Source organism: Dipodomys merriami, unplaced genomic scaffold, assembly GCF_024711535.1.
Source record: "Dipodomys merriami isolate MVZ:Mamm:240054 unplaced genomic scaffold, mDipMer1.0.p SCAF_54, whole genome shotgun sequence".
Taxonomy (NCBI): Eukaryota; Metazoa; Chordata; class Mammalia; order Rodentia; family Heteromyidae; genus Dipodomys; species Dipodomys merriami.
Window position 1 is genome coordinate 8,932,620 of NW_027206113.1, and position 13,208 is coordinate 8,945,827.

Below are 13,208 nucleotides of genomic sequence, written 5' to 3' on the forward strand. Positions count from 1 at the left end.
CTTTCTTGCGGTCTTGTTGGTTTTCTATGTGTAGGTCATCTTTAAGAATCTTTTGTAGGGCTGGTTTGGTGGAGATGTATTGTTTCAATTTTTCTTTGCTATGGAAGGTTTTTATTTGGCCTTCAGTTATGAAGGAGAGTTTAGCTGGGTACAGTATTCTTGGTTGATAATTATTTGTTTTTAGGGCATGGCATACGTCATTCCAGGCTCTTCTTGCTTTGATTGTCTCTGCTGAGAAATCTGAGGTAATTCTAATTAGTTTCCCTTTGTAGATGATTACCCTTTTCTCCCTGACATCTTTAAGGATCTTTTCCTTGGTCTGGTTTGATCCTGTGTGGATTATAATGTGACGGTGGGATGTCCTATTCTGGTCTAGTCTATTTGGGGTTCTAAAAGCTTCTTGTATCTGAATAGGCCTATCTTTTTGTATGTTTGGGAAGTTCTCTGCTAGGATCCTGTTAAACAAATTTTCTAGACCATTAACTTCTGTTTCTAGGTGCTCCTCTACATCCATTATCCTTAGATTGGGCCTTCTGATGGTGTCTTCCAGGTGTTGGATAGACCTATCATATTTCTTGGACTTGTCTTGGATGGTTGTATGTTCTTTCTCTATAATATCTAGGCTGTCTTCAATCCCTGAGATTCGATCTTCTGCATGGTCTAACCTGCTGTCAAGACTCTCTACTTTGTTTTTTTTATCTCTTTTCCTTCTAATTGGTCAGCTTTGATGGATTCAAGTTCTTTGTTGAAGCTCTGTTTTAGGTCTTGTATGAATTTCTTTACTTCCTTAATTTGGTGTTCAGTGTTTGTTCTCAAATCACTTAGTTGATTGGTTATGGTTTCTTTGGACTCCCATTCCTTCTGTTGGTTTCCATTCAGCATTCCCTTTGTGGTCTCCCTGACTTCCTTCAGCTCTTTGTTAATGGATTCCATGAATGCCTTTAGTGATCTTTGTGTATTCTCTACCTGGTCTCTCAATTCCTGAATTACTCTTTGATTAGCTTCTTCCCATCTGTGGGAATCCTGCACTTCTCTTTCTCCCTGTTCGTGGGAATCCTGCAGTTCTCTTTGAGTGTTCTCTGCCTGCTCATGCCATTCCTCCCTTTCTCTTTGAGTATTCTCAACTTGTTCACGCAAATCCTGTATCAGTTTTTGAGTAGCTTCCTCACGCTTATGATATTCCTGTATAAAATTCTGGGATGCCTCCTCTCTCTCCCTATCACGCTCATACAGAGTCCTTTGTACATTGTCAAACTTCTCATTTATCATGTTTGCTATTAGTGTTTGTAGAGCTATTTGGGAACTCTCCTCTGGATTATTCTTTATTTGTTCTAATCCCTGATTATCAAGGTTGGGAATTGAGATACCCGAATTTGCCATTTTTCTTGTGTTTTTCCGGCTTACTCGGCCCATTTGAGATGAAGATTGCACCAGTTTTATGCTAGAACACTATCTTAAGGCAACCATCAACCAAAGTTTGCGTTTGTACAGTCTATAGTCTACAGATACAATCTAGTTCAACAGATACATCTATTCAACATCAAACAACTATATGTTAAAGTACTTCGAACCGCAGAAAAGAATTTAGAAAACCAGAAATTATTAGGATTAGGGAGAGATGTGGGTAAAAAATAGGAATAGATTGGTGTGGGGAGGCACAGGGAGAGTTAACTATGTCCTAATCACAATGCAGGAAATGGGTTTGGTTCGATGCAAGTAGAGAGAGAGAGAGACCAGAAAAAAATAGAAACGTAAAAATTAATGTTATTATAGAAGTTAAAAGACCGTCTATTTAGACAGGAATGTGAATATGTTCCGAGAAGGGGAGGGACATAGAGGAGATGTGAAAAACTTTAAGGATGGGAAAGGGAGAAGAAAAGATCAGAAGTTCAGTAGAGCTAGACAAAAAACAAAAAGATAATTAAGAAAGAAAGAAAAAGAGAAGACAAGAAAAGAAAGGAAAACGCTCATTCACATATTCCCAAAATAAAAATTATAAGATGAGAAAAAAAAAGTTACTGGAAAACAATTATTTTTTCAGAAGAGGCAAAAATTAAAGATTAATAAAAGTTTTAGAAGGGAAAATATATATATATATATAAGGTAGCAAAAAGCAAAAAACAAGCAAAAAAAGAAAAGAAGAAGAAAAAGAAAAAAGAAAAAAGAAAAAAGTCTTTTGATTTTTTTTGGGGGGGGGGAAGGAGTGGGAAGAATCCTGTATCTCCCTTTTGTCTCTAACCAGTCTCTTGTTGGAGTCTCTGGTCAGCTTGAGGTCCTGTGGCTTGATTGGTTTCTTAAGTCGGTTGGTTGGAAGAGGCAGAAAAATGCTCTGCTTTACCCAAGATTTTGAGATCCCCCTCCCAGGTTAGTTTTCTGGGAGGGTGATCTGCTTTGAGAGTCACAAAAGAGGGGGATGTGGTGATGGGGCTAGGTTCTGGGTAGAGTTGAGGCCTTTCAACAAACAGTAGCTTTTCCCTGGGGCTATTTTGTGATAAAGCTCACAGCGCCCAGCCTGGAGCCATTCTCAGGGTTTCTGTTTTTCAATTGATTGTGGTGGCTGCTAGAGGAAGGGGCAGCCTCTGGCTCTGGTTACCCAGTGAGGCAAGGCACTCCAATGGCTGGCGCCTGAGCTGGGTGACTTTTCCCTGGATGGTGCTGAGTCTGGCAGGTCACTTCGCCGTTAAGTTCTTGTGACCTGCTAAATGACTCGTTTTATTCCAAGGCCTGAGCTGGAGCTAGCAGCTCCTCCGAGCTTTGTCGATATCCAAGATGGAGATCACCGGTGCTGGGGGGGGAGGGGTAGCCTTCCTTCCTCTGCTTCCTGAGAAGGAGTGAGGATGTCGGGCTTGTACTCACGCCGAGTCTTGGATCCTGGGTCGTCTCTGGTCTGCAAACAGCAGGATGAAGATTTCCGCTCCTTGTCGGTTCCTGTTGGTGTTGAGTAGAATCCGCTCGTCCGCTGCGTCTGGCTCCTTCATCCCGGACTCTCTGTGTCTCAGGTATGACCCCGCGGCGTTGGTCGCCGACACGACCCTGCCGCTGTAGCGGCAGCTGCTGTGTTTCCTTGGCTTCCCCTCTCTTGTCTAACTCTCTGTCCTGTGATGGCACACTTGGTGTGATTCTCTGGCTTAGGACTGTTCACTAGAACTCTAAAATTGCTTTCTATGCGAGAGCTTGTTCAGATTCCAGCTTCTCCTCCGCCATCTTCCCGGAACTTTATGTACAGTATTTTCACAACAAAAATAAATAAAAGTTTAAAAATTATTATAATAAAAAAGTAAAATGTATTCCACAGACACCTGTATTTGTTTTGGGGAATATCTAGTGAATTCACTTGCCTATTTATTGATAAGATTATTCTTCTTAGGGTATTTCATTTTTTTTTAGTCTGTACATTACAGATATTAGGATTTCTTCTGTTACTCAAAAGGCAGGAGTTCAGACATATCTTATTTAATCTTAACAAAAGATGACTTGTGAGCTTCAAATTATTTAATAAATGATTGATTAAAAAATGATCAGAAGGCTGTGGCTCACACAGGAGAGTGCCTGTCAACAAAGGTAAGTTCTGAACTCAGAGTTCAGTGTCTACAAAAAAGAGCTATATTTTATTATTTTAAAACATAAAAGCTAATCAGGTATACTATCTCAAAATATGTAATGCTAAATATTTCTCTATTGTGCATGATAAAACTATTGCAAATTTTAGCACACACTAACAATTTTTTATTTTTTCCTTGGTAAGCATTCAAGGCAGCAAAACTGAAAAAAATGCAACTTTGGCCAAGTGCTGGTTGCTCACTTCTATTTCTAGCTACTCAGGAGGCTGAGATCTGAGGATTGCAGTTTGAAGTCTGCCTGGAAAGGAAATTCTGTGCGGATTATCTCTAAATAGGCACCAGAAAAATAGAAGTAGTGCTGTGGCTCAAGTGGTAGAGTGTTTCCTTGACCTGAATAGCTGAGGGGTTGCCCCCAGGCCGAGTTCAAGCCCCATGACCAACAAAAATCAAAACAAAACAAAACAGGAAATCCAACTTTGTATAAAGAAGAAGAATCTCTAAGTTTTTATTTAAGGTTTTGCAGTTTGTGGCAAATGTTTTCATTGGGTAGAAAGCAGAGAGCTTATATCTGTCATTATGATAAACTTGCTACTATGTAGTTGCTTTTGTCCAATTTATAATTTCATTCATCTAACCTTGTTGAGGATGAAAAAGCCATCAAGGACAAGACATACTATTTGGCAAAACTGGTAAGTTGAAATGACTATTAATTTCTAGTTTGGCTAAGAAGCTGTGATTTTCCTTCCCTCCCCAGGATTTGAACAATGAGAACAATTGTCTTGATTTTTCCCAAATGTGAAGAAGACAGCTCATATTCAGATAATTAGAAGATAATGAAAAGAATGTTTAGGACACAAAATATATTTAATTTTGAAACTTCCGCTCAAAAAACCTTCCAAGAAACTTAGAAAACTTTGCTTATAAAGATTTATATCAAAGAGCTCACTGCAGGTGCCTTATACTTATAATTTCCTACTCAGAAGGATGAGATCTGGGATTGAGATTGAAGACAGAGTGGGAAAGCAATAATTGCATGGATGTTCCCTGCTTTTAGATCATATGTCTCTTCCTCCCATCCTCAATGTGAAGCTGTCTCCCCACATCACCATCCTTCTGATTCACTGACTTCATCACTGTTATTTCTGGTTTTCTCCTTCAGCATGAAATTTGCATGGAACAGGCCATTTTCAGCTGTATTCACATCTGTTTCTCCAGTTGCCTGCATCAGTGCCTGGTCCTTAGTGCTTGTGTGGAGATGAATCTGCTCTGCTCATGTAATCTCAGAATTCATTTAAGAAAGCTCATCAAGTTGTGGTCTTGTGGTTAGTAGTCATTTCTTCTAATTATTTTTTCCTCGTGTATCTAAGTCCACATAAGGGTGAGATAAGTGGTTGACACCTATCCATTGTGATGGCAAAGTTGGTTATAATAACATCGAAGTTTATTGTGAAGCTGTAGGAAGACCCATCTACCAAAGCACCCAAAATGGCATGTTCCCATGTCCAGGAATACATTTAACAGCTCTGCAATCAAACCATCATTCACTCTCTGCTGGGTTCAGACTCAGCATTTCTCTTTCCTATTTAAAATAAAGAAAAATTTAAGACATGCCTTTTTTCATATGTCTTTGAATTATTGAATTGTATCTCCAAACAAAAATACAAGAATGCCACTAGTGGAATGTAAATATAAGGCAAGGGGAAAAAAGCATAAAAGTTCCTAAGGAAAACATCAAAAGTGGCAGCTGTACAAAATTTGGTTCTTAAATCCAGGATAGTCTTCACACACCAGTAATCCTAGTATAATACAAGCTAATGAAAGTTTTCTTTTTGTGCCAATCCAGGGGCTTGAACTTGCAGCCAGAGCTCTGAGTTCTTTTGCTCAAGGCAAGCAATTTACTACTTGAGTCATACCTCCACTTCTAGTATATTTGGTAGTGTAGTGGAAATAAGAATTTCCCAGACTTTTCTGCTAGTGCTGGCTTCAAACTGTGATCCTTGATGTCAGCCTCCTGAGTCGGATTACAGGTATGAGCCACCAGTACCAAGCTAAGTTATTTTTGTGAGATATAAAAATTTACTTATACAAGATATATAAAGGAACATAAACAAATGAAACATTAGAACAACAGAACTGAAACAACTTATATAAAAGACATAAAAGGATGAATACCAAGGCCCCAAGTTCAAGCCTCAGGACCAGCACAAAAGATATAAAGAAGTATAGAAGAAGAGAAGGAATAGCCAGTGACAGAGTTTTAAATTAATCAATCACTGATGGCTTACACATGTTGTATTAACTACATAGGAGGCTAAAGTCAGAAAATAGCATTTAAAGGCAAGCCCAAGCAGGAAAATCCATTGGCCATTTTTCTGTGTGTGCCAGTCATGGGGATTGAATTTGTTTTACTTTACTCAAGGCTGGAGTTCTATCAATCTCAGCTTATTGGTGAAATCACTACCAGATAATTGGATATAAAGAGTATCATGGAATTTCCTATGCAAGCTGGCTTCGAACTGTGATCCTCAGATTTCAGCTTCCTCAGACATTATGTGCTTTGCATGAGACTCTTACTTCCAATGAACCACCATAAAGAAGAAAAAAAACTGGAGTTTGAGCTGTGGCTCCAATGGCAGAAATGAGACAATGACTTCTGGGACAGCACACACACCTTGAGATCAAGCTGCAGAACCAGCACATACAAGAATAAAATAAATAAATGAAAAGAAAGGTGGGAGAAGGAAAGGGAGAGACAATTTCAGAGTTTAAAATGAGCAAAACTGAGGTAGCTTACACTTGTTATTGTACTTACTCAAGAGTCTCACATCTGAGGATCAGTGTTCAAGGCCAGCCAAAGCAGGGAAGTTCATGGACTCAATTCTAATTAGCCAACTACAGGTTTTTTAAAAAAAAAAACAAATTGTGCTGTGGCTCATGTATTAGAGGGCTAGTATTAATAATGTACTGGGACAGGGCTGGGAAGGTGACTCAGTGGAGGAGTGCTTGCCTTTCATGCATGAGGCCCTGGGTTCAATTCCTCAGCCCCTGAGTTCAATTCCCCAGCAACACATAAGCAGAAAAAGATGGAATTAACGCTGTAGCACAAGTAGTAGGGCTCTAGCCGTAAGCTGGAAAGCTGAGGGACAGCGTCCAGGCCCAGAGTTCAGACCCCACGACCGGCAAAAAGAAAATAAGGATACAGGTGGAACCATTGCAACAATGACATGTATAAGATATTATGTTGGAAAACAAATTTACCACTTTGGTGCACGGGTGTCAGGGGGACGGCTGGGGTGAGGGATGGAAGGGGATAGTAAGAAGAAACAAAGGAGGAGGCAACGATGCTTGATAAGAAATGTACTCATTACCTTGCTCATGAAATTAATTGTAAGCCCTCTGTACGGTATTCTCACAATGAAGAGAAAAAAAAAATTAGAGGAAAAAAAAATAACTGGGACAATACCTAGGCTCTGATTTATTGCCCCAAGCCCAGCATACCTACGAAAATAAAAAATAGAAATTAAAAGATGTTTTGAAAAATCCAATTAAATTTTCAAAATGAGCCATGAATTTTTGTTTACTGTCTGTAATCCTAGATACAAAGATAGATGAAATTTGAGGGTTATGGTGTCTCATCATCAAATCACCATCAAAACAAACAAACAATAAAACAGAAGTGAAGCACCAGCCTTGAGTGAGACAGCTATGAAACAGTGCCCTGGCTCAGAGATCCAGCCTCAGGATCACAAAAATGATAATAAGAAGAGAAACTGGGGCTGGTGATTCAGGCCTGTAATTCTAGAACCTCAGGAGGCAGAAATATGGGGATCCAGTGTAAAGGCCAACCCAAGCAGGAAATTCCAGAAGTCAGTTGTTTGTGGGACATCTTGGGGCTGGAACTGTATTAGTCCCAGGTTTTTAGCACTTAATTGGAGGTAAGGATCTTAGACTTTCCTGCTCAGGATGGCTTTGAACCATGATGGTCAGACTTCAGCCTCCTGAAACAGGCCAAGCCTTGCATGAGTTCTAACTCCAGGACCAGCACACACAAACAATGAAATGATTAAATGTAAAGAAGGGTAGAAGAAGAGAAGAACCAATAACTGAGGCTTCAATGAGCCAATCAGCCAATCATTGGTGGCTCATAACTGCAATTCTAGTTACTCAGGAAGCTAAAATCTGGGGATCATATTTAAAGACGTGACCAAGTAGGAAAGTTCACACACACACACACACACACACACACACACACACACACACACACACACACACACTGTGTGTGTGTGTGTGTGTGTGTGTGTGTGTGTGTGTGTGTGTGTGTGAATCCTTTTGCTTGAACTTGTACTGTTTTTCTCAAGGTTCTACTAATCTCAGCTTTTTAGTGGCTATAATTGGAGATATCATGGACTTTCATCCCCAGACTGGCACAAACTTTGATCCTCAGTTTGCAACCTCATGAATCTGGTTTGGCTCTGCATGATACTCATTTCTAATTAAACAACAAAACAGAAAAAAAAAACCTGGAATTTAGTTGTAGTTCAACTGGCAGAACTGGGAAAAAGCACCCAGACCCTGAGTTCTAGCCGCAGGACAAACAGAGAAGAAGTAAAATAAAAGGAGGATAGAAATACAAAAGGAAGAGTCACTGACAGTGGTTGAAATGAATCTAAAATTTGTTTCTCACACATGTTATAAGAAGTACTGAGGAGGATGAAATCTAAGGATCACAGTTCATGACCAGTCCAGGCAGGAGAGTCCATGAGACTCATATATCTAATTTGCACCAAAAATAAGCTACAAGGCTGGACGAGGCACTATCGTTCAAGTAGTACAGCTCTCACCTGGAGTAACAGAAGTTCAGGGACAGTGCCCAAGGCCTGAGTTCAAGCCCCAGGACTAGGAAAAAAAGAAAAACCGTGTGAGAAAATCCAATTAAAGTTTCAAAATGAGCCATGCATGCGTTTTTGCTCAATATGTGTAATCTTACTGACTCACAAACCTGAAATCTGAAGGTTGTTGTTCACAGCCAGCCTAGACAGGGAAATGCATAAGTCTCCAAATAAGCAGCAAAAAACGCCAGAAAATAAAGCTATGGTTGTAGTTATAAAGCACCATCCTTGAGACAAAAACCCATGAAACAGTGTCCTGGCTTAGAGATCCAGCCTCAGGATCACAATAAGAAAATTAAATGGTTGGAGGTAGAGAACTTAGCACTGTTGCTCATGTCTGTAATTCTAGAAATGCAAGAGGCTGAAATATAAGATCCTGTGTAAAGGCAAACCTAATCAAGAAATTCCAGGAGACTGTTTTGTGTGTGGCGCCACACTGGGGATAGGTTTTTGTTGGTTGATTGGAGATGAGAGTTTCATGGACTTTCCTGCTCAGGCCACTTTCAAACCATGATGGCCAGATTTCAGCCTCCTGAATCAGGACAGGCCTTGCATGTGTTCGAGCTCCAAGACGAACACACACAAAAAGAATGAAATAAATGAAAAGAAGGGTGGAAGAAGAGAAGAAAGAGCAAGTAACAGAGGTTTCAATGAGCCAATCATTGGTGGCTCATATCTTTCATTCTACATACTCAGGGTGAAATTTGAGGATACCGTTTAAAGCTCAGCTCAGGTATAGGTGCTCATAAGACGTGTGTGTGTGTGTGTGTGTGTGTGTGTATGCGTGCACGTGTGTGTGTGTGTGCATGCACGTGTGTGTGTGTGTGTTTGTGTGTTTGTGCCAGTCCTGGTGCTTGAAATTTAGCTCAATGATCGACTACTCTCAGATTGTAGTGGTTAATTGGAGAAAAGAGTGTCATGGACTCTCCTCAGTTTTCAGCCTCCTGAATCTGGCCTACCTCTACATGATTCTCTTCTCTCCATTTAACCTCCCCCAAAAGCCTAATGTTATGGTTGGTCCCATGTATGTCCTGAGCATCTGAGCTTCAATTTCTACTCCCAGGAGAAGCAAAAATGAAAAAAGAAACGAAGGAGGAAGCAAGCACATATTAAAGTTTTAAAATGACCCAAGTGTTGCTGGTTATGTGTGTAATCTTCACTACACAAGAGGCTGATAACTGAGGACTGCAGTGTCAAGTCAGCCTGGGAAGGAACACGCTTGAGATTCTTATCTCCAGCTACACTGCACAAAGCCTTGATCTGTTGCTGAGGTGTACAGCCTTGAGTGTAAAACCTAAGATATAGGCCCCAGAGTCAGAGGTCAAGCCACAGGACCAATAAAATTTTCAGGAAGAGGATGAAGAGATATTGAAATCTGAGAATCATTGTTCAAAGCTAGCTCATGCAAGAAATTCCATGCAAGAAAGTCTCTATGTTTGCATCTGTATGCCATCCTGAGGCTTGAACTTATGTTGTTTTGTTCGAGGATAGAGCTCTACTACTCCCAGCGTTTCAGTGATTGATTGGAGCTAGGAGTCTCATGGGCTTTTCTGCCCTAGTTCGCTTTGAACCATGATCCTCAGATTTCAGCCAAATGATTCATGCTGGGCTTTGCATAAGACTCATCTCCTATTAACTATCAAGAATTGAAAAACAAAACCTGGAAGTGAGCTGTGACCCGAATACAAACTGGGCAATCACTTTCTAGAACAGCACCCAGAGCTTTAGTTGAAGCATTAAGACAAAACAAGTATAACCACAAGTTATACATTGGCTCATGTGGTAAGCCACTAGTCTTGAAGAGAAAGCTCTGGCATTGTATCCAGGCCCTGATTTGTAGCCCCAGGACTAGTACATAAACAAAATTTTTTAAAAAAGAAAAATTTTAAAAGATGAAAAGGGAAAATATTAATATTTTCAAATGACCAATGGGTTTGTGGTTCATGTGTATAATCAGAGCACCTCAGAAGCTGAAATCTGAAGATCATGGTTTGAAGCCAGTCTATCCAGAAAAGTACATTACAAGTTTATGACCAATAAGCAAAAAAAAAGCTAGAAGTGGAGCTGTGGTTGAAGTTGAATAACATCATCTTTGTGTCAAAAAACTCAGAAACATAAGGGCACTGGTGGATCTAGCCTGTAATCCTAGCTACTCAGGAAGCTGAGATATGAAGATCATGGTTCAAAGCCAGCCTGGGTAGGAAAGTCCATGAGACTCTTATCTCCAATAAACCACCAGAAAACTGGGAAATGTTCTATGGCTTAAGCGGTAGAGTGCTTGCCTTGAGCTGAATAGCACAGAGACAGCACCCAAGCCCTGAGGTTAAGCTCCATAAACTACAAAAAGAAAAAAAATTAAAATAAGTCAGTGGTTGGTTGCTCATGCCTGTAAATCCTAACTACCCAGGAAACTAAAATCTAAGGGCTGTATTGCAAAGCCAGCCCAAGGAAGAAAGAGACTTGTTTGTGTAATTACCAGTACTAGGGCATGAACTTGCCCTGTTTTAGTCAAGGCTAGAGTTCAACTACCACAGTTTTTTGGTCATTAATTGGAGATAAAAATCTCAGACTTTGCTGCTCAGACTGGCTTCAAACCAAGATCCTCAGATTTCAGCCTCCTTATTTGTGCTGGGCATTGCATGAGAGTTTTCAAATGAATGAAGCTGGAACTTGAGCTGTGGCTCAATTGGCAGAACTGGGAAAAACCTCTGAGACAGTGGCCAGTCACTACATTATAGTAGTTGTAATATAAAAAAAAACATGTTAATGTTATACAAAGGAATACTATGCTTCTTTTTAAATGTAGCAAATGAGAAGATAGTACAAAGTTTCAAAATGACATACTGAGTGTATAGGAAAAAGGAAAAAAATTAAAATTCATGTAAATATTAAATACAAGCTGAAATGACCAAATTAAATGTGATCAGAAACATCTCTCACTTGTAATTGCTTACAATAATTGTCCCGTCAGTTTCAGCATCTACCATGGGGATTTAGGCAGGACCTCTCTATGCATCCTTGATTGTGTAAAGATCTTCCTGCTTTAGCCTCTTGAGATAGAATTGCAGGCCTTTCCCTCATTTTAATATACGATGTTTCCTTTAGAACTCAAAATTAAGGTTTAAATAATGGATTATCTGTAAAGCATGACTAAACATCAGAGATCCACCATAGATCCTCTGAGGAATACAATCAAAACAGTACAAAAGCACCTACCACTCAAGGTAGGTAACAGAAGGAAGATTTAGCATTCTTTGGATATGCTAGGGGTTGAACACAGGGCCTCATGCTTGATAGGTAGGTATAAAATTCAGTGAGAGTAATTATATCCACACTGCTTTGTAACAATTACCTCTATTTGTGAACTATCTTTTTGATACTGATGGAATCCACACAATCATAGAGTAATAATCACCCCAATGACCTGCCCCAGAAATTCTAATCTTCCATTTTCTCTTATGAAATGGATTAGTCAATATGTTTCACATAAATAGTAGATTATTTTTGTGTCCATACAAGATTGACATATATTAATTTCAGCCTTTTTGTCATAATCCATTTATGTATGCCTCATATTTTATAAACCTGTTCAGGTATTTCCAACTTCTGACTACTGTGAACTTTGCTGTTATCATTAGCATATGAGCTATTGGTTTCTTTCGTTTCAGTTATTTTAGTTATGCAATGAGAAATGGAATTGCTGCCTAATGTGGTAATGCTATGTTAGGTTAGAAGAATGTGTAAAATTCTACCATAATTGATATATCACTTTTCATCAGCACAGAAATGTACAAATGGTCAATAACATGTACAAGAGTGTTTCAAATCTTTCACAGCTGTGCCCTAAAGGATCATTTTGGTTTTTTTTTTTTTTTTTACTTTGTACTTGTTTACATTTATGCCATGCAGGCCTGGAACTATGTAACATCGTCTAGAGCTGAAGTTAGAACAATACCAAATGCCATTGACCCAGCCTCCAAAAACATTTATTCTGGTAGTCATTTTTTTCTAGAGATAAATTTTAGTTATCATATGCATTTTTACTCTTTTAAAATAAGGTTTTCAATTTTAAAAAGACATATAAATGTAACATCTCTGTGTAGCTTCATTTTTAATAAGATAAAAAGTTAATTTTTATTTTATTTTAGTTTTTGTCAGTCGTGGGTCTTGAACTCTGGGCTTGTGCACTGTCCATGTGCTCTTCATCTCAAGGCGAGTGTTCTACTGCTTGAACTACAGTGCCACTTCCGGTTCTAGTGGTTTATTGGAGATGAGTCTCATGGTTGTTTCTGCCCTGCTGTCTTTGAACTCTGATCCTCAGATCTCAGCCTCCTGAGTAGCTAGGACTACAGATGTGAGCCACCGGCGCTCGGTTGAAAAATTATACTTACAGAAAATATAAAAGGACAAAAAAGCTTCCCAGCAGGAAAAACCTTACAATCACAGTCTGATAATGACCCAAGCAAAATAATACAATAAGAACTCATCTAAAGTAAAATGAAGAGCAGGGATGGGGGCAGGGGTCAAGGGGTAGAGCACTTGCTTGCCCAACACCAGCCTCTGAATCAAAACCACAGTACTGCCAAGGGATAACATAAAGTATTAAAACTTAAGGAAAGGTGCAGATAATAGTATGATGGATGACATAGATGTACACACCGGTTATCCCAACACTTGGAGACTAGGCAGTAGAATTATGAAGTTAAGATCAGACTTGGCTACATAATGAGACTGCATCTTAAAGAATAACATAGAATAA